This window comes from Lithobates pipiens, unplaced genomic scaffold, assembly GCF_037356315.1.
Source record: "Lithobates pipiens isolate NorthernLeopardFrog02 unplaced genomic scaffold, aLitPip1_a1.2 Scaffold_27, whole genome shotgun sequence".
NCBI lineage: Eukaryota > Metazoa > Chordata > Amphibia > Anura > Ranidae > Lithobates > Lithobates pipiens.
In genome coordinates, this window is record NW_027507788.1 from 91694192 (window position 1) to 91720041 (window position 25850).

Here is a 25850-nt window from a genome sequence, read left to right on the forward strand (position 1 = left end):
ATAGTATTGTAAGAAAAACTTATAAAACAAGAAATGCATAAACTTGATACTTGTTGTACATGCCTAAAAAGTCCACCACTAGGATTGCTCTATGCATATACTTTATGTTCATAATAAACATTGTTATTGTTTTGTAAGCCTTTAAAGCCCGACCAAAGGATACCTACCAAGTATCCTCTCTTTTTTTTTTCTGTTCCCCGGGGCTCTGAGAGGTCCGTCTCAGGACAGTGAGCAGAGATGGACCTGTCATCCGTCTTCTTAGTGGATCAATGCTAGAGACTTTCATTGGGGTGTATTCATTTTTGCAACATGGTCTTAAATTAATTTGTTAGGAAAAATAATTTTTTGGGTGTTTAAATTAAAAAAAATATTGGTTGCAATCAATGGCCTGCATTTGTGGGAGTATTTTGTAGTATAGTGTTCCAGAGAAAATTTTGATTCTGAAAGGGAAGTAAAGGTTTTCTCTTTTTTTTTTGTACTCTTTTATGCTGTGATGCTGTGTATGAGATGTATATATAGTATAAATAATGTTATCTCTGTACACTTTTTGTTCACTACCACCTAAATCCATAAATGAATAAACGATTCAATAATGCTCTTCATTTAACTGTACAGTGCAAGTTTAGGAGAGGATCTGTTGATTAAACTGAACTCCAAGCAGATTTAAAAGATGAAGATTGATGAGGCCCTATATCTTTAATATATCATTAGGTGTGTGTGTATGTAAGTATGTATATATATATATATATATATATATATATATATAACATTATGGGCAGACATTACAACACAATACAATTCAAGACGGGGCGGGGGGGGGGGGGAATCAGAGGGCCCTGCTCGTTAGAGATTACAATCTAGGATATATATATATATATATATATATATATATATATATATATATATATATATATATATATATATATATATATATATTTTTTTTTTTTTTTTTTTTTTTTTACACAAACTGTGTAAATACCTAAATTTGACTTGGTATCAACCTCTTGCAATATTTATACAGCAGAGCTCAGACTGGGAGAAGAAGTATCACAAGAAACCAATCCACATGTGCTGCAGTGATCATATGCCAATAGGGATCATGCTAAGAGGAAGAGAGAGCAGGGTGACATCATCAGGGTCCAGAATATCCTTTCAATGTCTAGTCACAGGCTAGGTACAGGGACAAGACCTGAAAATGTTACTTAAAGGCTAAGTCCACATGGCGCTGCAGTGGAAGATGGGTCTTCACAGATCTCTGAATGGTGAATGGTGAGATTACAAGACCCCATCTGCCACTACAGCAGAAGGACTTGTAATTTTCAACGGGGCACAAGTTTAATGATGTGACTGCACCTCTAGTCCATGGATACTTCCTCCAGCTCCGTACCTGAAGGTCCACACCTTAGTACAGAACTGGGGATGGAGGAAGAGTCTGCAGGAGCCAGAGCATTGCACCCATGATCTACTCATTGTGGTTGCAATACTTTGCAGGCTCCTTTAACTACAGCAGAGAAAAAACAGCGCTGCCCTCCTTATCCCTGCCGCCATCTCCTGATCCATGTGCCCGGTCCCTTTCAGGACATCGGACGCATGTACTCGTATGGCAGCGTGGGCTAGGGTGTTTTTCTATTTTGTTTTTTTAAGCACCTGATTAGAGCCTGAGGCTCTAATAAGCTTCAAAAAAGGGTGGGCTTGGGGCGCAGAGAGTGTGCCCTGATCCCACCCTGTTGTGTGACCATTGCAAATTAATTTAGCTATAATAAAGCTATTTTTACACCACAGTGCTTCCCCGCCAATCAGGAGGCAGGTCAGTGAGACCTGTTTTCTGATTGGCCAAAGTGTCGGGCTTTGGTGAAAGAGACACACTCACAGGGGAGGAAGCTGGAGGATCGGACTCCTCTGCCACCGCCGCTGACACAGGAGGAGAGGATGAGGACACAACAGCCTGGGGCCAGAATGTAGAAGGAGACGCACGGGATGCAGGAGCCATCGCCTGCCCATCCCCCTGCTCTCTGCCATGACCCAGATGGGGTAAGTGTCGGTCTGATGGCGGGGGTCGGGGGCTTTGTCACAGTGGCTGCATATGACGGGCGCAGAGGCTGCATATGACGGGCGCAGAGGCTGCATATGACGGGCGCAGAGGCTGCATATGACGGGCACAGAGGCTGCATATGATAGGCAGAGGCTATATTATGGGCACAGGCAGGCTGCAATTGATTTCTTTTTTATTTTTCAAAATTTTTCAGTTTGCTTGCACCCCCCAAAAATTTTGAGCACCAGCTGCCACTGGATCCTTATGTCTGTGTTCACCTGGAGTGTAGCTTTAAAGCCCAACACTGGGAATTATAAAAAATTCACCCTTGCGGTGCTCTTACTCTGCACTGCAAGGGTTAAATGTTATGTCTGGGGGCATTGCCTAATCCCTTACTTTAGCTGGGTCCCCCACAGCCTGCTCTGTGAGCCACAACCGTTGTTCTGCCAAAAACTGTCCCCCCATCGGATAGTGTCCGCCCAGTACTGCAGTACGGAGGAGAAGGAGACTCCGAAAGTCTCAGAAGATGAACGGCGCTTGCGCACTGAGTCCAGGTTCAAGCCCCCCAAGTGGACATACGGTAGCACTTAGTAACAGGGACCCTCGCTTCGCTCCGCGATTTTTTTTATTTTTTATTATAACTCCTATGTCCACTTGAATGGTGGGGCTTTAACCTGGACTCAGTGCGCAGGTGCCGTTCATCTTCCGAGGCTTTCAGCATCTCCTTGTCTTCCGTAATGTGGAAGCACAGTACAGGGTGGACACTCTCCGATGGGGACAGTATTCGACACAACACCGGCTCCTCGGGTTACAATATAGGGTAATGTCCCTGTATTGTAAATGATGATGCTGGGGGTGGGGGTGTATGTTAAGTAATGATATCTGTACTTTAACTCCTGGACATTTTTAGTATTTAACCCTTTCAGGTTGGAGCGCCCCACTGCAAATGTATATACTTTCAAATTCTTGGCGTTGGGCTTTAAGGTTGACCACACACTACTCAATGTGATTGTACAATCTCCTTAAACCGGAGTTCCACCCAAAAGTGGAACTTCCTCTTATCTGACTGCCCCCCCTGTTGCCACATCTGGCACCTTTCAGGGGAGAGTGGGAAGCGGGTACCTATTTTTGACAGTAGCCTGTCCTCACTTCTGTCGTTCCTCAGAAGTCTAGACCCATCCTCCTTCCCCTGCTTCACGCATGTGTAGTAGGGCCTGGCTGTGAGGCCACGAGGCTTCACTTCCCGGTTCTCTTATCAGCAATGGTGGCGGCAGCACCTGACGGCCCATGGAATCACCGGCTGCGGTGCCGACATCACTGGATTACAGATCGGGTAAATGTAATATTAAAAGTCAGCAGCTACAGTATGTGTAGCTACTGACTTTTATTTTTGGAGAAGGGGGGTGGAAATCCGCTTTAGGATCCACCATTAACTATGGAGTGCAAGCGCCTGCCTGATTTAATACAAATTGAATGAATTATTTAGGTTGGTACTCATATTCCATAGTTGTGGTAAAGCTAAAGGAGATTACACAATTGGATTGTATCCTGTATGGCCAGTTTAAGCCCTTGTACACACGGTCGGAGAATCTGTCGGAATGAGTCTTATCGGACCGTGTCGTCAGATAATCCGACTGTGTGTGGTATGCATCGGACTGATTCCGTCCGAATCTCCGTCTGACCCAATTTTCCAACATGTTGGAAATATTTCCCGACCAACTGGGCCGGACGGACCTAATCCGATCATGTGTAGAGCATTTTCATCGGACCAAGTGCCACGCATGCTCAGATCAAATTCCTACATCAAAGCTATTGGCTACTAGCCTAAATGTAGTCCCATCGTAACGAAATTACGTCATCACGTTCTGAAAGATCGGATTTTTCGCCAACTTGGCCCGACCGTGTGTATGCAACAGTTTCGGACACAATCCATCGGACTAAATCCGACGGGCAAAATCCGACGGATTTGGTTGGCAAAATCTCCGACCGTGTGTACGTGGGCTAAGACTATGCTAGAGGACAATTCCAAATCGGATGTGTTTGCAGAAATACTTCAGCTGGTTGGAAAATCTCTGAGTAATAGGACTAATTGCCCCCTTTTTAGGCTGAATTCACATATATGCAGCTGCAGTCTCAGTGTGGCAGTCCAGTACGTTTCTGTTCACTGGTTCAAGTGCAAATCTTTTTACCTAAATTCGCACCTGGACAGTTGGGCATCTATGGCTAGCCTAAGGCTGACCAAATACACTATAAATGATTGTACAATTCTCTTATTAGATCTACCATTGACTGTGACATACAAGTACCCGTCTGATTCCACACTAATTAAATGGATTGTTCACGTTTGTTGTCATATTACATTGTTGTGGTAAAGCTAAAGGTTGTACAGAGATTGTACAATCAGATTGTATAGTGTATGGGGTCTGCAAAGAATAAGGAAAGATAGTTTGAAGAAACCATTTTTGATACATAAATAATAGCTTTGAAATCAGCTGTTCCTTGGACCCTTACCAGGGGCATTGCTAGGTCTGCAAAAGATCTGGGGCTAGAGCTCATAGCAGCGGTCACCAACCTTTTTGCAGGCTCGGGGGGGGGGGGGGGGGACACGGGTGGTAGGCAATGCTTTGCGTGCAATGGTTGGTGTTGTCGCTTCAATCATCACAGCACCATGGTTGATATGGTGTCAGGGTGATTGAAGTGCATTATTTCTATGATTACATTGTAATATATAATGAAGTGGTTCAACTCGCCATACTGCAGAATCAGTGGGAGCCCCAAATGTGTCACTTGCCACACCCCCTGCCACCAGATGCAGCTTGTCACTCGCCATGGTCGCCTGTCATCAGGTGTAGCTTGTTACTTGCCACCATCACATGCCACCAGATGTGGATTGTCACTTGCTACCATCGCCTGTCACCTGATGTTGATTGTCACTTGCCACGTCACCTGCCACCATTTGCAGATTGTCACATCACCTGCCACCTGATGTGGATTGTCACTTGCCATGTCACCTGCCACCTGATGTGGATTGTCACTTGCCACGTCACCTGTCACCATTTGCTGATTGTCACGTCACCTGCCACCTGATGTAGATTGTCACCTGCCACCTGACGTGGATTGTCACCATTTGCAAATTGTCACGTCACCTGCCACCAGATGTGGCTTGTCACTTGCCATGTCACCTGCCCCCAGATGTGGCTTGTCACTTGTCATGTCACCTGCCACCAGATGTGGATTGTCACTTGCCACCTGATATGGATTGTCCCTTGCCACGTCACTTGCCACCATTGGCAGATTGTGACGTCACCTGACACCAGATGTGGATTGTCGCTTGCCACTGTCGCCTGGCACCAGATGTGGATTGTCACTTTCCACCGTGACCTGCCAACAAATGTGGCTGATCGCCTGCCACTATTTGCAGATTGTCACTTGCCATGCCAGCCAGTGCCACCAAATGTGCATTGTCGCTGCATTGGTGGCAGGCTGGCAACATTGGTCCATTTAGTTCTGAGTGAGTGCAGGAGTGTTGGGGCGGACAATGAGATATGATGTAATCCTGCTGCTCCCCACCGCACCTCCGACATTGAAGAGCCCAGTTCTGTGAGGGTGGAAGAGCGGTGATGCGGGGCGGGTGTAGAGAGATGATGTCATCTCTGCTAGTCCGCCCACTCACTTCTCTCATCCACCTGCCCAGCTCTCTCATGCACCCCGCCCGCCACACCCGTGGCCCATCTGCAGAGAGGCCACAACCCGCTGGTTAGCAGGGACATCTGTGGCAAGAGACTCAGGGCTATGGGCCCCAGATTTGGGGCTATAGCCTCAATAGCCACCTCCTGGTGACGCAACTGACCTACACTATTTTCTTTTCCTAGTCCTGCTCAGCGAAGCTTCCTTTTTCTCATCAGACACCTATTCTCTGCATACCCCATTCATGTGTGACTTTTATTTTTTCAGCTCCCATGCAAGTATTTATCTTTGCAGACATAACTAATAGATATGAAATCAGCCATTCTTTAAACCCCTACACTATACAACGTGATTTTTTTTTCCGTCCTGCTCAGCCAGGGCTCCTTATTCTTTGCCGTCCACAATGCAGGTTTTTGGCCTAAGTTACATTTGAGGTCAGGGGAAGGTAAAAACGGGCTGTTGAGCTGTTTTTTTTTTTTTTTTTTTTTTATACCACAGTCCTCCAACTGCCTCCTTAATCAAATACTATGACCAAAGGGGGGTTGGTCATGTGCCATGACAAAAATGATATCCTTGCTACCCAACATGACCCAATCAAGAGAATAGGGGCCTGACAAAACTGGGCCTCCAAGTTGACAGTTAAATGCCCTCTAAAAATTGATCCACCATAGCTTGCTTTTCAAAGGGCAATGCAAGTGTAAACAAGTTTTCTGTAGATCCCAATCCAAAAGTCGTAAGGTGGCCATACACTATGAAATCTGATTTTACAATCTTGGTACAAACTCCTTTAGATTTACTAAAACTATAAAACAGGAGGACACACCTATCTATCCAAGTACTCTGTATCAAATCAGGCAGGACCTTGTGCTACATAGTTGATGGTAGATCTAAATGAGATCATACTGTACAGTCAGATTGTATAATGTATGATGAGCTTTACGCTTTGCAGACCTTAATTCAAGTCCTATTCTTTGCACACCCCATGCAGCACATATTCTTTGCAGACCCCAAATGTAAGTTTTATTCTTTACAGACCCCAATGAGAGCCCAGAGAAAGTCTCATTCTTTGTAGATCCCATGCAAGTTATATTTTTTGCAGGACCCTTGCAAGGGGTGTTCTCTTCAGACCCCAATGCAGGTCATGTTCTTTTCAGGCCCCAATGCAGGTCATGTTCTTTATAGACCCCTTGCATCTCTTATTTTTATAGACTCCATCCTAGGTAATATTCTTTGCAGACCTCATTCAAGTCTTATTCCTTGCATACCCCATGCAAGTTATATTCCAGGTAGGTCCCATATAAGTGTTTTTTTTTTCTGCAGATCCCAATGCAAGGTGTATTCTTTGCAGACCCCAGTGCAAGTCATGTTTTTTAGACCACGTGCATTCCTTAAATCCGGGGACACACTACATACTATGCCTGGCTCATAAAGCACATTTATATTATATTATAGTTATTTTTTAAGCGTAAGGTTGAGCTTGTGGCTGCACTGATAATATTTTGATTCAAAAATATTTAATAAAAAAAAAAAAACCTGACAGCTCTGGTCAGTGTCACTGTACTAACTATGCAAGGTTAGTCCAGCGATCTCCCCCTCTGAGCTACTGTGTTCTCATAGGGGGATACTAGAACACTCCGATCAGCGCTCTGTGCCATTGGCTGAGTTGGTCAGCTGCTGGTTTTCCAGCATGCACGTCTGACAGAAGCTGACTGAACGGCCGACTTTTGTCCGATAGACCAACATACACAGGGGCAGAATGTCAGGTGGCATTTTTTGTACAGGCAAATGTCTCCCGACATTCTACCCATATGTACGGGGCTTAAGCCTACTACACACAATGAGAATGAGACAAATTATCTTTTTTTTTTTTTTTTTTTTTTTTTAGCATGCTTCATATCGAAAATGAATAATTACTAATGTCCGAAAATTCTTTTATGACAGAATAAAAATTCGGAAGTCATGTAGTGTATTTCTATTGTATTTGTGGACAAAATCTGCACAATCTGATTTTGCACAAGGAAAATGATCGTGTTTGTCCCTTCGGAAAATTTTGGAAGAAAGCTGTGTACTAACGATAAGATTATTGGGCTATCGCTTTGAAAAGCAATCTGCTGATAGTATTCAGGTCTGCTTAAAAAACTGACAAGTGGGCCTGAATAGACCTCTATGGAGCGACGGATGTCAGTGGACATGTCTGCTGACATCCGACCTGCTCCGACTCGAAAAAGTGTGACGGAGGAAAAACCTACTTTAACATCAATCATCGGATCGGGTGACGATGGACTCTGTGGTCCGTCGTCATCCGATCTCCCATAGGGGAAAGCGCCACTCTGACAAGTCCATCCCTACACAGTGTGCAGAGACGGACCTGTCATCTTCCTACTCAGCGGGGATCGACTGAGCTATTCCCGCTGAGCAAGTGGATGTTCACGGGGTGGATCATCACGGATCTGTCCCGTGTGAAAGATTATTCTTTTTACACGCCATACATGTCATATTCTTTGCAGACCCCCAATGCAAGCGCTGGGGGGACTTTCTCATGGCTATTGAAGAGAGCAACTGAGCAGGTGCTGCTGCTGCCTCCTGGGTTTTGTCTGAGTATTTGCTTGCAGAGTCAGAAGGATCCTGGCTGCCACCTATCTGCTGCACAGCACAGAGAAAGGAAAGTGAATTCCAGGACAGCCAGCTTGTCTGTTTCTCAGCATGCAGTAGTAATGAGAGGCAGGAAAGCGAGAAGAGCCAGAGACACACACAGAGAAAAAAAAAAAAGGGAGGGGGGAGAATCACAAAGAGAGAAGCAGATCTGCACAGGATCTGCTAAGCCAAGCCTAGGAAGGAGCAAACCCATCTATCCTGGACCTGGATCTCAGGGCTGGTGACCCAGAAACTCACACTGGATCTGCAACTATGACAAGGAGGGAGGGACACTGATATGGAAGGGCTGTGACTAGGCGAATTGTAACAGGAAGGGGAATGATTTTTTTTTCTTCCTTCAGATCTGCTTGAGTCCAGCCTGCCTCGTTGAAAGAATGGAAGCACTGGCAGGTAAGGGGGTTACTGCAAGCAACCGATGCGATGTGTTATGCTTGACCATGTCTATGTGCATTGGATAGGGGGATTCAGTTCTATGCAGGGGTGGGGCAGAAATCTTACCCCCCTCCCTCCTTTTCTATCAGATGCTAGCTGTAGGGGGTTTAACAAGGAGGCATAGGCTTTAATTAGAGGGAATGGCATAGTCTTGTGCCCAACAAGCCTAATAGATGGAGCAAGAAGTAAGGTTTTTTTTATTTTTTGTTTTAATCAATGGTTTTGATAGCAATAGATTAGCAATTATATGTTGTGCCAACACTGGTCTAATTTAATTAGGATGTGCTAAAATAAAGCAGCAACCCATAGACAGTAATCCATGTGTACTAGGAGCTGGCACCCCAGCTGCAGAGGCAGCTACACAATTGTCGGGTCGCTCGGTAGGCTCCTTAATCCAGGATGCTTTCTGGTGCAGAAGCTGGTTAGGGTGTCCCCCCTCTGCCCTCCTGGGGTTCTCAGGCTTATAGGGTACCATCCATCTGTACAACAGGAGCTGACATCCCATCTACAGAGACAGCTACACAATTGTCGGGTCTCTTTGTCGGCTCCCTAATCCGGGCTGCCTTCAGGTTCAGGAGCTGGTTAGGGTGTCCCCCCTTCTCGCCTCCACTAGCATATGGGGGGTCTCGGGCTTTCAGGGTACCATCCATCTGCACCAGGGGATGGTTAGCGTGTCCCACCTTCTCCCCTCCACTAGCATATTGGGGGGGGGGTGTCTCAGGATTTCAGGGTACCATCCATCTGCCCCAGGAGCTGGTTAGGGTGCCCCCCCTCTCCCCTCCTCTAGCATATGAGGCTCTCAGGCTTTCAGGGTACCATCCATCTGCACCAGGAGCTGCCATCCCAGCTGCAGAGGCAGCTACACAATTGTCGGATCGCTCCCTTCTCCAGGCTGCCTTAAGGTGCGGGAGCTGGTTAGAGTATTCAACCCCCCCCATAGCATATGTGGATCTAAAGGCTTGCAGGGTACCATCAAGACTAGATGGCCAAGTCAAGGCAAATTCCAGTAGCATCTTACTATCTATTGATGGAGGTAGGGAATCCTTGCAGATGGGAGAAGGGGAATCCATGCAGCATTACTACTCTTGATGAGAAGACCACCTACAATCTATCCCCCATTTAATGAGCCAATGCTGCAAGGGAGCGCTTGCCTGTTGGATGGAGTCATAGCTCATCTGTAAAGATGTGACCTAAATTTTTAGAGCCTGTTGCCCTAGTCTTCTGCTGGCAAGAATTTTCTGTACCTGCTTCATCTGACACTGCATAATAGCATATGATACCATAGCACAAGGCTGACCATAATGTCAGTGCTGAAGGAGGAGGGGTGTGCATTTAGTCTGAATATGCTCAACAGAGCAGGTAAGGTTATGGCACTATTGACTTGCTAATTGCTGCCTGGACGTATTAAATAAACTGTTGGCTTTCCCATGTGTTGCCATTGTGGAACCCTAGCAAATAGACCTTTTGCCATGCTGGAATGTGAAATATCTATTGGTTTCCTCTTTCAATATATTAATTACATTTGTCAAGATCCGCAACTACACATAAAAATGGGCATCGGTTCTTTACAGATCATATTTTGCTTTACCAATTTAATATTAATTACATTCTTAATCTTCTAATTTGATAATATTCTTTCTACCCATATTAATACTATTGTGCATACTGTATATGGCAATGCAATTGATTAAATGTATTCCTGGTTATGTGATTGTATACCTATTGCAACAGATATATAGCATGCCCAATGTATGAGATGCAACAGATTTTGGAGCACTATGTTGGTGGTATATTGCATGCATATGCATTGGCTTTTGGGATTGACAACTGTTCATGCATAGCCTAAGGTCTGTGGTCTTCCTTGTACTGTAATGCCAGTAGAAGTATTTCCTGCCTGAATGCCATCTGTTAAGGTTGCCCGTGAAGTACAGGAAGAGTTACATGCCAATGCTTCTGCTAATGCCTTCTGTAGCCTTTATAGGTGGAATGTGATGGTTGCTTTCATGCAGATCTGCCTATGGCTTTAGTGAGCTGTCCATGGTGCTGAAATTCATCTCACTCTCCAGGCTAGGCATGCATCATAACCCAATACACTGCAGGATTCTAGAGCGGCTTTCAAGCTTGGGTTTGGAACATTGCCTATCTAGATTAGAGGATATCACCTGTAGCATTTTACCATTCAGTGCCTACTGAGTTTTCTTGCTTAGACCAGCAACCTGTAGCCTGTTCTGCCAGCGATTTTCTCATGCAGTCTTAGACCTTCAGTGTTTCTGATTGCTTGGCAATTTTGTCGAGAAGCCAATAGGAAGGACCATTTTTTTGTTTTGTTTGTTTTTTTTTTGCTTGCTAATTCAGCATTTTTTTAAATTGACACATTTTATTTTTATATATATATATATATATATATATATATATATATATATATATATATATATATATATATATATATATATATATAATATTATAGCATCAGCTATAATTTCTGCAGCACATATCTTGCCGTAAGGTAATGTTGGTTGTACTGGAATTTAAAGTTAATTACTCTTGAGTATATCCTTTAAAAGACTACAATTAATAATGTCATCAGGATGTGTCAATATTTCAACACAAATTTAGGATATGTCAGCGTATATTAACATATATACTGTGTATGTGTGTGTGTGCATATATAATATAATAAAAAAATATATATATATATTTACAAAAGGCAAATCCACTTTGCACTGCAAGTGCACTTGGAAGTGCAGTCACTCTAAATCTAAGGGGTAGATCTGAAATGAGGGGAAGCTCTGCTGATTTTATCATCCAATCATGTGCAAGATAAAATGCTGTTTTTTATTTTCCCTGCATGTCCCCCCCCCCCAGATCTACAGCAACTTTACTACCAAGTGCAGTTTTAAGTGCACTTGCAGTACAAAGTGGATTTGCTTTCAGTAAATAAACCCCATAGTGTCTGTATTGTATGTGTGTATTGTGTGTGGGAATATATGTATGCGTGTGGTTTTTTTTTTTTTTTTTTTTTTAATGTTCAATTTGATATCTAAAGCTTATTTCTTAATATCTTGAGTGTTAATTCAAATGAGTTTCTTTCCTTTAGCTTTTACGAAACACTGATCACACCAAAAGAATTATTTGCGGAATATTTTGACAGATGTGTCTTTTGTTTGTCACACTATGATCCTTTTATTTCACATGATACATCTTTTGTCTAGAGATTTCTCGCCGGTTTTCCATGTCCTTTCTGTAAAAATGAGATTACTTTTTTTTTTATATAAAGAGATGCTCTGTTTTATGCCTTTTGTTCAAAGTCTCTCTGATACATTTGCTGTCGTTAACCAATTATAGCAATAGACAACACAGCAGTACAAGTAATCAAGAGAGTCTTAATGTGTTTGTTGAGCATGTAGCATGATGATTGTTTATAGCAGCCACTTTACATGATTGTTTTTATGCTTTTAATATCCGAAAGGAAGGCAATAGACGATGCAGGTTTGTGATCAAAGTACAAAGAGAGAGTTAAGAAGTAGTAAGTAACAAAAATACAAAAAAAATAGAGAAAAATGTAGGCAAGTCTTCTTTCCAGTGCAGGAAAAGTGTAAAAATATTGATATGAATATGTATGACATCATTAGGACTTTTTGGAGATTACGGGCTGATGGTATATCTTTGATAAAAAAATTATTTTTCTAATTGTCCTAAACCTGTATTTGAGTTGAATACAGACTAGAATGACGAGAGATAGGGATGGGTAGATAGATATGGAGAGAAAGGTGGGTACATTAGATAGTGATAGATATAGAAGGGGCATGTGGAGAGAGAGAGGGAGATAGTTATACCAGATGGAGGGGTAGTTAGACCAGATAAATAGATAAAGGGGGATAGTTAGATTTGGAGAGAAAGAGGGGTCGATTAGAAAGGTTGATATGGGGATAAAGAGAGAAATGGGAATGGAGAGAAAGACAAAGGGGGAAATATGGACAGACACAGAGAGAAAGGGAGATAAATATGGAGGCAAGGGGAGATAGATAGGTAGGGGTGGAGAGAAAGGGGGATGGATTAGAGAGGTGGATAGACAAATAGATATTAAGAGAAAAATGGGAAGATAGATAGATATTGAGAGTAAAGGGAGATGAATATAGATGGTGAGGAAGGGGGTAGGTAGGTAGAGTGCATAGAATAGAGTGAGATAGATGGATGGATAGATATGGAGAGAAAGGGGGATAATTTCGATAGGTAGATAGAGGGATAGATATAGGGAGAAAGGGATATGAATAGAGATTGAGGGGAGATGGATGAATAGATAGATATGGCATGAAAATCTGGGAGCTGTTTTATTTGCCCAAGTATTTTTATCTCTGACCATCCGATTCTGAGATTTATACAGCTTCACCGCTCAGCCAAGCCCTGTCTGACAGGGGAAGACACACAATGTTCCTTTCCTGCCTTATAGTAGCATCTACAGGTCTTCTCCTCTCCTCCACCATGACTGAAAAGTAAGATCCCTTTTAGACGAGTGTTTCGATCAGGTCTGCTTGTCAGTTTTTCAGGCGAACTGGATCGGAAAGGTCCATTCATCCCTATGGACAGGCGGATGTTAACGGACTTATATCTATTTACACCTGGCTACCTCTGGGTCCAATCAGGCCTGCCTAAATAGAATTGGAGAGGACTCTGTCCTTTTCCTTTTAGGCAGAGTGGATTGGAGGTAGCCGGATATAAACAGGCAGCAGAGTTCATTTACTTCTCCTATTGGCATGCTCCCTGAAGTGCATCAAAACTGATTGGCTCCTTGTGCTGCTTCTCCCTCTCCCATTCTGAGCTGTGCTGTAGAATGACTGTGAAAGACTGGTACAAAGTCGAATTTGGGTACTTACATAGGCATGATATTATGTGTTAATGAATACAGAGCTGCATTAATTAATGTGTCTTTTATACTGTGCTTTGAAAAAGTATTAATACCCCTAGACATTTTTCACATTTTGTCATGTTACAATCAAAAACATAAATGTATTTTATTGGGATTTTACGTGATAAACCAACACAAAGTGGCACATAATTGTGAAGTGGAAAGGAAATGATAAATGGTTTTCTAAATGTTTTACAAATAAATATGTGAAAATTGCGTCGTGCATTTGTATTCAGTCCCCTTTACTCTGATACCTCTAGTGGAACCAATTATCTTCAGAAGTCACCTAATTAGTAAATTTAGCCCACCTGTGTGTAATTTAATCTCAATATAAATACAGCTGTTCTGTGAAGCCCTCATAGGTTTGTTAGATAACCTTACAACACAAACAGCATCATGAAAGCCAAGGAAAACACCAGACAGGTCAGGGATGAAGTTGTGGAGAAGTTTAAAGCAGAGTTAGGTTATGAAAAAAAATATCCCAAGCTTTGAACATCTCACAGAGCACTGTTCAATCCATCATCCGATAATGGAAAGAGTATGGCACAACTGCACACCTACCAAGACATGGCTGTCCACCTAAACTGAGAGGCCGGGCAAGAAGAGCATTAATCAGAGAAGCATCCAAGAGGCCCATGTTAACTCTGGAGGAGCTGAAAAGATCCACAGCTTTGGTAGAATCTTTCCCAGGACAACTATTAGCCCTTGTACACATGGAAAAGGTCGGATCAGATTATATTGTCGGAAAATCCGATAGTGTGTGGGCTCTATCGGAATTTTTCCATCGGAATTCCCAACGGAAAAAATTTGAGAGCATGCTCAGATCAAATTATGAGACCAAAGCTATTGGCTACTAGCTGCAATGTAGTCCCATCACAATGAGCGAACGTCACGACGTTCCGAACGATCGGATTTTCCGACAACTTTGTGCGACCGTGTGTATGCAACACCAGTTTCGGACAAAATCTGTCAGAAAAAATCAGATGGATTTTGTTGTCGGAATGTCTGACCTTGTGTACAAGGGCTTAGTTGTGCACTCCACAAATCTGGCCTTCAAGAAGAAAACCATTGTTGAAGGCAAGCCATAAGAAGTCCAGTTTACAGTTTGTGAGAAGCCATCTGGGGGGTACAGTAAACATGTGGAAGAAGGTGATATGGTCAGATGTGACCAAAATTTTACTTTTTGGCCTAAAAGCAAAACACTATGTGTGGCGGAAAACTAACACTGCACATCACCTTGAACATACCATCCCCATTGTGAAACGTGTGGCAGCATCATGTTGTGAAGATGCTTTTCTTCAGCAGGGACAGAGAAGCTGGTCATAGTTGATGGGACGATGGATGGAGCCAAATAGTGCAATCCTAGAAGAAAACCTGTTAGAGTCTGCAAAAGAATTGAGACTGGGGGGAGGTTCACTTTCCAGCAGGACAACGACAATAAACTTACAGTCAGAGCTACAACGGAATGGTTTCGATCAAAATATTATCATGCGTTACAATGGCCCAGTCAAAGTCCAGACCTAAATCCAATTGAGACTCTGTGGCAAGACTTAAAAATTGCTATTCACCGACGCTCTCCATCCAATCTGACAGATGTTGAGCTTTTTTGCAAAAAAGAATGGGCAAAAATATCAGTCACTAGATGTGCACAGCTGGTAGAGACATCCCCAAAAAGACTTGCAGCTGTAATTGCAGTGAAAGGAGGTTCTACAAAGTATTGACTCGGGGGGCTGAATACAAATGCACGCCACACTTTTCACATATTTATTTCTACAAAATGTTGAAAACCATTTATCATTTTCTGTCCACTTCACAATTATGTGCCACTTTGTGTTGGTCTATCACATAAAATCCCAATAAATCATTTTTTTTTGGTTGTAACATGACAAGATGTTGAATTCCAAGGGGTAGGAATATTTTTTTAAGGCACTGTATGTGCCTGTAGTGGAATATTCTACTGTGGTATAAATTTCAGCCAAAAACTGTTACCTTTAGCCAGCAATTGTGGTCTGTGTAATATTTCTGCAGTGCTTATTAAATGGGAAACAGACGGAGCCTTGTGACTTTGCCTGCTCTCAGGCACATTTATGTTTAGATATTTAACAAGCAGCAAAGGATATATGATAATGCACACATTGGTAGTCATAGTCCACAGTCATGCTATGTGACCAACAATGTAGTGTTAAACTCTTAACAGAGTGTATTGGTTCATTTAACTAAAAGGCCGCGTACACACGGGCGGACTGTTCGCCCAACCTTGTCCGCTGAACAGTGTTTGGGCGGACAGTCCGCTCGTGTGTGGGCTTTCAGCGGACAGTTTCAGCGGACAGTTGGACGGACAAAGTCTTTCGGAAATTCCGAAAAACTGTCCGCTGAAACTGTGTTTGAGCGAACAGTCCGCCCGTGTGTGGGCCTGTCCGCTGTACTTTCGAAATGAGCGGACTGTTCCCGCTCGGAAAGTCCGCCCATTTCGAGCGCGTGTACAGGTAGGCGGGGCCCGCGAGGGAGACGTCGCGGGCTCCGCCGCCTGGAATGGGCTTAAAGGGGAACCCCAACGCCGAAAAAAATCGGCGTGGGGGTTCCCCCCAAGTCCACACCAGACCCTTGTCCGAGCACGCTACCCGGCCGGCCAGGAAAGGGGGGCGAGCGAGCGCGCCCCCCCTCCTGAGCCGTACCAGGCCGCGTGCCCTCAACATGGGGGGGTGCCTTGGGGAAGGGGGGGGCCGCGCGGCCCCCCCACCCCAAAGCACCTTGTCCCCATGTTGATGAGGACAAGGGCCTCTTCCCGACAACCCTGGCCGTTGGTTGTCGGGGTCTGCGGGCGGGGGGCTTATCGGAATCCGGGAGCCCCCTTTAAGAAGGGGGCCCCCGGATACCGGCCCCCCACCCTATGTGAATGAGTATGGGGTACAATGTACCCCTACCCATTCACCTGTGAAATAAAGTACAAATAAAAACACAACACAGGGGGAAAAAATATTTTATTGCACAGCCGGGGGTCTTCCGTCTTCGGGGGTCTTCTCGCCGGACTCCTCCGCTATGTGTGTGTAGCTCTTTTGCTAGCGGAGGAGTCCGGCTTTCTTCCTCCCCGCCGCCGGCCTCTTCTCCCGACTTCGGGGGTCTTGTCCCCCTCTTCGGTTCTTCTGCCGGGCCACCGCGCCTGGTCCGGTGGCCCGGTCTTCTGTCGCCGTCTTCCGTTCTTCTGTCGCCGCCTTCGGTTCTTCTGCCGGGCCACCGCGCCTTCTTGTAGCTCTTTTACAGGCGGTGGCCCGGTCTTCTGTCGCCGTCGCCGCCTTCCGTTCGTGTTCTTCTTCTTGTTCTTGTTCTTCTCCTGGAGATGTTGACTCGACGAGCTCTCCGGCCGGAATGCCGGGGACGCGCTGTGCGGTCACTTATATAGTGACAATGGGGCGGGGTCACATGGTATATGTCACATGGGTTGGTCACATGGGTTGATGTCACATGGGGACTATGACATCGTAAGGGGGCGGGGTCACCATGTGACATCAACCCATGTGACATATACCATGTGACCCCGCCCCATTGTCACTATATAAGTCACAGCGCAGGGCGGCTCTGGCATTCCGGCCGGAGGGAGCGACGTGTCAACATCGCCTGGAGAAGAACAAGAAGAAGAACACGAACGGAAGGCGGCGACGGCGACAGAAGACCGGGCCACCGCCTGTAAAAGAGCTACAAGAAGGCGCGGTGGCCCGGCAGAAGAACCGAAGGCGGCGACAGAAGAACGGAAGACGGCGACAGAAGACCGGGCCACCGGACCAGGCGCGGTGGCCCGGCAGAAGAACCGAAGAGGGGGACAAGACCCCCGAAGTCGGGAGAAGAGGCCGGCGGCGGGGAGGAAGAAAGCCGGACTCCTCCGCTGGCAAAAGAGCTACACACACATAGCGGAGGAGTCCGGCGAGAAGACCCCCGAAGACGGAAGACCCCCGGCTGTGCAATAAAATATTTTTTCCCCCTGTGTTGTGTTTTTATTTGTACTTTATTTCACAGGTGAATGGGTAGGGGTACATTGTACCCCATACTCATTCACATAGGGTGGGGGGCCGGTATCCGGGGGCCCCCTTCTTAAAGGGGGCTCCCGGATTCCGATAAGCCCCCCGCCCGCAGACCCCGACAACCAACGGCCAGGGTTGTCGGGAAGAGGCCCTTGTCCTCATCAACATGGGGACAAGGTGCTTTGGGGTGGGGGGGCCGCGCGGCCCCCCCCTTCCCCAAGGCACCCCCCCATGTTGAGGGCACGCGGCCTGGTACGGCTCAGGAGGGGGGGCGCGCTCGCTCGCCCCCCTTTCCTGGCCGGCCGGGTAGCGTGCTCGGACAAGGGTCTGGTGTGGACTTGGGGGGAACCCCCACGCCGATTTTTTTCGGCGTTGGGGTTCCCCTTTAAGCCCATTCCAGGCGGCGGAGCCCGCGACGTCTCCTTCGCGGGCCCCGCCTACCTGTACACGCGCTCGAAATGGGCGGACTTGCCTCCGCCTTACGTGGGCGAGTCCGTTCATTTCAAAAGTTGAGCGAACTGTTTGCCCAACCTTGTTCGTCAAACAGTCCGCTCGTGTGTGGGCAAGTCCGCTCATGCAAATTTTGAGCGGACTGTTTGACAAACTGTTTGCCGAACAAGGTTGGGCAAACAGTCCGCGCGTGTGTACGCGGCCAAAGGAAAAATGTTTTAGATTGGCAAAGGGGTTTTTCTGTTCATTTTTGCTCAGGTTTTTAAAGCAACAATACCTTCTTTTATATTAGACATAGAATTTTAACGTGATATCTAATCTGTGCAGGTATAAATCAACACAGAGTCCCCCTTCCTCATCTAAATCGTCTATAAAGTGTTATTATTAGAGATCAAAATTCAGGCAAATAAAAGAACACGGCTTTTGTGCATATTCTGTATAAGAGCCATTTTATCTGCCTAAGGATTTGAATTTCTGTCCATCCGTTCCTGAAATTTACACAGATCTGTACAGCTAGGACGGTGACCTGGCCTCTCTATGCTGCAGTTATGCAAGAGTGATGTCAACTCCCCATTTAAGCCTGTGCTAGAATAGTGTAGGAGCAGCATTGGTTCACTTCTCACCTAACTCCTAATGTACCCCTTCCCTTTTCCAATCTGAGTATTGCAGTGCAAAAGATAACAGAAGACTGATTCCAAGCCAAATTCACCAAAATTACATTTTTTTTGTGAATACACCTGCATTCATTTGAAAGTTCTAATATAAGTAGAATTGTGGGGAGCCCACACTTTATGCTGTGTGGGGTCCCCCATTGACATCCATACCAGATCCTCATCAAGGATAAGGGCCTTGTACAGCCTTTCTCGACCTTTTAAACACAGAGAAACCCTTGAAATAACTTTCTGGTCTTAGGCAACCTCTGCTAAAAACTACTAAATCTACAACTCCTGATACATTAATGTGATAGTGAGAAGATTACTCCTTACACTTGGGGTCATTGGGAAGAATTATCCCTATAGATAGCGAAAAGGATCAGTGGTGTCAGTGAGAACTTATCTGAGAGGCAGAAATTGCTCAAGGAACCCCCAGCAACCTCTGTAGGAACCCTGGTTGAGAAACACTGGTCTAGTATGTATTTATAGGGGAAACCTCATGCCATTTCTTTTTGTAGGCCCTTTCTTTACCATCTATATCTAGCATAAGGGTCTGGTATCGATAGAGGAAGCAACCAGGCACTGTGTTTTATTTTTTATAAATATAGTTTTTGCTGTAGTAGATTGTATACATAATAAAGATGCACCACTTCACATGCAGGTTAGGGGCATCCCTCAGGGATTTTATTGAAAGCAATTAAAAAAAATTTAATTGTTGCACATTAAGTATTATTAAAATCACTGCTCCTCACCATATTCTTAAAGAATTTAAAACAAAATGTTCGTTTAGTTCATGTTCCCCAGGGCAGTTTCTGGAACCCCCATGCCATCTGTTTGACAAACCCTTGCCTATTAGCCAAGAAAATCACCATTACAATTTTTTTTTAACATTTTGTTGTCATTGGTTTCTATGGGGTTTGCATTCAACACCTGAACTTTCGTTGAGTTGGTCTTCAAAAAGATATTGACTCGATTCTACTGCATACAGACATAAGTTACAACGAATCACATTATCCTCGTTAGTCACGTTCTATACAGGGCCTTATAAAAAAGAGAGTGGTACCCTCAGTGTGAAGCCTATGGTATCCAGTGGATTTTTCTCTGCATAATGCAAAAGCACTCCCGGATAGGAGCAGAGCTGTGGCAGAATTGTCAAAGTTATGAGAAAGGTTTCCTTCTTCCCCCTACAATTTTCCTTTCTCCTGGCCGTTATAGTGAAAGGTGGCATCTTTCCTCGGCTAGGGAAACCCAGGTTCAGTATACAAACTCCCATAGACATGAATGGCTTTGCATTGCTGTTCTTGTGTATATAGTGACACTATCATAAAAACAAGTATAGAATATGGAGGTATGCAAAAAATAGAAAATGTTGTGTTGGAAAAAGGCGTGGGGGGGGGGGGGGTATTCACTAGTCCTAACACACTTGCTGTCATAGGTTGCACCTCTAAACCTGGTCATACATGGATCAAACTTTGGCCTGGTCAGCAGGGACTAGCAGAGAATTGATCCATGTATGGGCAGGCTTATTTTTTACATTCCATTACTGCCGGCAGCCATAGCTGCTAGCAGTAATAAATGTGTTGTGCCAACAGGAAGGCATTTCCCCTCATCAACAAAGTCAGTGGTGGAAGGAAAGAAGATTGTGTCATCCTTAGGCGCTGTGTAAGATAGTCCAGTGAGTGAGCATTTGCCATCCTAAGAGAGAAAATGCGTTCCTGACAGAATCCCCAGATGAAAATCAAAGGAGAAAAAACGATTGTAGCCACTTCTAAGAATTGAGCTGCAATGTATAAACATGTAGATCTTGGGTTTAGTTACACTTTTAGTGATAATATTTCACACGAGTCAAGTCATCTTTGGCATGGCTTATGTGCTTTTGCAGTTAATGAATCGGGCCATTTAATTACTATATTGAAACGAACAGTGCAGAAAAAAAATTATAGCCAAGTTTAATAAATCGCAAGGGTTTTCAGGTCTTTATTTCAGTGCAGACAAAAAATACTGACACGTTGGACTGTCTCTTTCTATACTGCATATGCTTATCTTCTTCTGAGTGCTGTACTTATTACAGTCCCCTATAGTTATATCTGCATTAAATTTGCAATCAGTCACAGCATTTGAGATGCAGAGTGAATGATTCACAGTGACACGCTGTGCTCTATGACTCTGCCTCATCCTCTTTCAAAAAAAAAAAAAAAAAAGATTGAACTGCATTTTTCAGTGGTTGCACAGAATACCAGACATCTAAGATGGGCATACAAAGTTATCATGGATCTGCTGTCCAGTTTTCTCAATCTGCAATGTTGAATCCTTGTAACGCCTCCTAGGCATTAATCGAAATGTCCTAATAAGTGGATACAATTAGTTGGTTTAGTTAGACCAGCCATCCCCAACCAGGGTTCTATGAAAGGTCCTCAAAGGTTTGCTAGGATTTCTTGAGCTGTGGATGATTGACCTTCATCTCTTGGTTACATACCGTGTAGTTACATTATGTACATTTAGGAAAGAATCCAGGCTTTTTAAAACAATTTACTTGGTTCTTACTGTGAAGAAAACATTCTATATTTGGAGATTTAATCTTTTGTCCTCTGTGATGACCTTAAAGTGAATAACTACAGCAAGTTCACTATATGGACCGCTTATGTATTTATACATGTTAATCATATCCCCCCTTAAGGTCCTCTTCTCAAGAGAGAATACATGCAGTTCCTCTAATCTTTCCTTATAGCTGAGCTCCTCCATCCCTCTTATCAGTTTGGTTGCCCTTCTCTGCACTTTCTCCAGTTCCCGATATCCTTTGAGAAATGATGCCCAAAACTGAACTGCATATCATATTCCAGATGAGGTCTTTCTAATGATACGTACAAGGACAAAATTATGTCTCTCTCTCTCTCTCTCTCTCTCTCTCTCTCTCTCTCTCTCTCTCTCTCTCTCGTCCATGCCTCTCTTAATACAAGAAAGCATTTTGCTCTCTTTGGAAACCACTTCTTGGCATTGCATGCCCTTATTAAGCTTATGATCTACCAGAACACCCAGATCTTTATTCACCGTTGATTCCCCCAGTTGTACTCCACCCTAGTTTGTATGCTGCATGTATATTTCTAGCCCCCAAGGGCATAACTTTACATTTATCAGCATTAAAGTGGAAGTAAACTCCCCTATCGTTTTCAGCCAAGGAAGCTGCCATCTTTGCCTCTGATTAATCTTCAACTGCTATGGTGCTGCACATGTGATTCGTTATGACACCAGCCATTGGATGGTTTGATAGTTTGGCTGAGAGCACAGCCAATGTGCAGTTAGTGCAGTTAGCATTCCCGGCATGCCTTTCTTTTTTTTTTAACTGTTTAAATCGATGGGTTTACTTACACTTTAAACCTCATGGAGCCTGGGTTGTTCTGGTTTGAATGCTACCTGATAATGCCATCAGCTGGATAACAGTGATCTTTTTAGCTGTTAAAAATGGTGGCATTCTGACCACCACTGTAAGGGGGAGGCATCCTTCACTGACTACCAGTGTAGGGGCATTCTTCTCGTTGACCCCTGATGACTTACTTTTATCTTGAGTTCCCTGGGACCTGACTTTTTTTTTTTCCAAAGATTTCTCTGGGATAAGAAAGTTGAGAAAAGCAGTCAGCAAGTGAAATACGGTATGTTTATTTAGGGGACAAAATGAACTGGTCTATTTAGATCATTCTAAACCAGGGTTCCTCACAATATTGTTTGGGGTTCCTTTAGCTATGGCTGATTGACCTGCCATCTAATGGTCTCTGGATTATTCTGGGTTGAATATCAGTTGACAGAGCCATTGGCATGACATCAATGATTTTTATAACTGTTAAAAATGGTGGCATTCTGACAATCGCTGTAAGGCCCCTTTCACACTGGGACGGTTTTCAGGCGTTACAGCGCTAAAAATAGCGCCTGTGTAGCGCCTGAAAAAACCGGCCCCTTTCACTGCAGTGTGAAAGCCAGAGGGCTTTCACACTGGAGTGGTGCGCTGGCAGGACGGTGAAAAAAGTCCTGCTAGCCGCATCTTTGGAGCGGTGAAGGAGCGGTGTATTCACCGCTCCTAAACCGCTCCTACCCATTGAAATCAATGGGACAGCGCGGCAATACCGCCGGCAAAGCGCCGCTGCAGTGGCATTTTGCGGGCGGTTTTAACCCTTTTTCGGCCGCTAGCGGGGGTTAAAACCACCCCGCTAGCACCCGCAGACCGACGGTAAACGACGGTAAAGTGCCGCTAAAAATAGCGCCACTTTACCGCCGACGGCCGCACCGCCCCAGTGTGAAAGGGGCCTTAGTGTGACATTCTTCTCTGACCACCAATGTAGGGGTTTTATTTACATGGACATCTGATGACTTAATTTCAGCTGAAGTTCCCTGGGACCTAAAAAATATTTTAAGGAATCCTCTGGGGTAAAATAGTTGAAAAAAGCTGAGTTAGGAAGAGCATAAACTGAAATGTCATAGGGCAGCCATCCTGTGGCTAACTAACCTGCCATCTGATAGTGCCCAATTAGTATAGACAATGGCATGCCTCAGTGATCTTTTTGGCTCTTAAAAAGGGTGGGGTACTGTAGTGGTCAATACCCCAGACTTTTTAAGAGCCAAAAAGATCATTGTTAGTTTGTCGTTCTTCCCTGACCACCAGTGTAAGAAGCATTCTTGATACTGACCCCTAATTACCTAATGTTAAGGTCTGGGGCAGTGCTTCTCAGTCTCAGTCCTCAAACACCCCCAATGGCCATGTTTTGGGAACTTCCCTTAGATAAAATAGCTCTTATCAATACCATGTCATTGATATTGATTTAAAACAGCTGTGCAAAGTAAAGGAAACCCTGAAAACATGGCCCGTTGGGGGGTACTTGAGGACTGAGGTTGAGAACCGCTGGTCTAGGGAACCCCTGCTAAAGTTATTTCAAGGGTTCATATGTGATAAAAAGTTTAAGAAAAGCTGAGTTAAGTGCAAAAAATGATGCTGATATGCAATTACAACCAATCAGAAATCATCTTTACCCAGTCTGAGAGAAAACAGTAGCATATCTTCCTACTAGCGATATTTTGGTGAGATCCACTAGCTGTTGGGCTGCTACTGCAGGAAGCCTATTCTATCCTATTTTTTGGAATCCTTGGGTTCCTCCTGAGGTTGCCAAAGGTTCCTTTAGCAATGCGCGATCTCTGCCTCTCAGGTATGTAACCACTAAAAACAGTTATCTTTTTTTAGCCATATGTAAGAGGGAAGGGGTTCCCACTGATCGCAAATGTAAAGACCATTCTTCCCACTGACTATCATACTAATACTAGGGTTCCTCAATGGTGAAAAGGTTGAGAAAGGTTGCTCTAGAGTCTTAAGATGCTGTTTTGCAAGATAGTGTTGGATCTCTACGGGAGTGAACACAAAAGGTAGTTAAAGTGGTTGTATACTCAATTTTTTTACTTTTACCTACAGGAAAGCCTATAATAAGGCTTACCTGTAGGTAAAAAAAATATCTCCTAAACCTGTACGGTTTAGGAGATATTCCCCTCGGTATGCACCGCTGACTGCAGCGGCGCATGCGCACAAGGGGATTCTCGGCCTGAAAATCCGCCAGTGGCCCGCCGGCCGGAATGAAATCTCCCGCGTAAGAGTGACGATATCGCGGCTCCGGCCACTCACAGCGCCGGAGCCGCGATACCCGGAAGAAACGCAGAGGGAGCATGTCAGCTCCTTCGGCGTGGATCGGGCCAGATGTCGGGGCCTCGTTCTAAGGTAAGTATTTCATAATGAGCTAGTATGCGGTGCATACTAGCTCATTATGCCTTTTGCTTTGCAGGTTTAAAAAAATAAAAATAAAAATGTGCGGGTTTACTACCGCTTTAAGGGCACACCAAAAACAGCAAGAGCAGACTGTTTAGTAAAAAAATTGTGTGTTACACTCAGGCAAAGTCACTGATGAGGCAATACAGCCGATCCTCCTGTACTAACTAGGTCTGGGCCCCATCAGTTGAAAGAGGAGGTTGGATTACCTGCAGAGCAGGAAGGCTGGTTGTACTGCCTTGTGACTCTTGTGAATTCCCCTGCAGCGCTGCCTGCTTTCTCCCTTGGCTGTTCTGCAGGGGGATCGATTCCAGTATCTGCCCCTTCCATCCGTTGTTCAGGCTCCCTCTTTGTGCCCCCTCCTCCTCAGTGCTGCCGGTTTCCCACTTCTCTCCTGCCAGCAGCTGCTTCAGGCACACAAGGATCGTTTCAGGATAGAGAGTGGAGAAGAGGCTGGTAATATATATAATTTACCAGCCCCTTCCTTTCCCGTACCGATCGCTCCCATGTTCATTCATATCTGAAGCATAGTAAACTGTTTTTATGGTTTGGTTTGTGAATAAACAGGAAGCAACTCAGCACAGAGCACTTCCCATTCATTCACTATCCAGTAGAGCTGAGGCTGCAGAGAAAGGCACTGGAAAATCTCTGTCCTCAGTCCTCTGTCCCTTGTTCTGTCTCAAAAGTGAGAAATCAGGGGACCCCTGATATTTCACCAAAGCCCCCAATACGGCAGTTAAAAACGGACTGATGTTTGCTGAACTTTAAAGAGCCTACAGACTACTCTCACCATCCCCTGAACCCCCTTTCTCTACAGTTCTCTTGCTAACTTAGTCAAATATGTTAAGAGGTAAAAAGAAAAGGGAAGCAAAGTAAGGAAAAATGTATTAGGATTTGTATTTGTGCACAAGTATGGTTAATGGTAACCACAGCCCTGGATATACTGTACATATTTTCTGGTAATATGCTCCCAAAGTTCTGACACATTCAGCACTAGCATTTTCAGAAAAACGTCAACTTAGGCAGGTTACGTAATATTCCTCCTCACAATTTTTTTTTTTTTTAACTCAAAACTAAAGAATTTTTTTTTTTAAGTTGTGGAGAGGGATTAGAACCCCTCTGTCAGGCTTTTATTGCTGTCCTTGTTATGTAGATTTGCCCTATATATTTGTCCCATTTATCGTTATCTCCAAAAGTGAAAGCTAAATAAAATTTTAAATTT

General features: G+C 44.5%; 1 protein-coding gene across 3 annotated transcripts in view; it reads left to right on the top strand.

Moving 5' to 3' along the window:
* Positions 1–8394: 8394 nt before the first annotated feature.
* Positions 8395–25850, top strand: part of SYT3 (synaptotagmin 3) — a 382859-nt gene continuing 365403 nt past the window's right edge. For 2 of the 3 annotated variants that reach the window (XM_077457209.1, XM_077457207.1), the window contains exon 1: positions 8395–8764. The gene's annotated coding sequence lies outside the window, so the exon portion shown is untranslated. Of the gene's footprint in view, positions 8765–9783; positions 10166–25850 lie in introns of those variants that run through there. The other variant, XM_077457208.1, reaches the window with a different exon arrangement.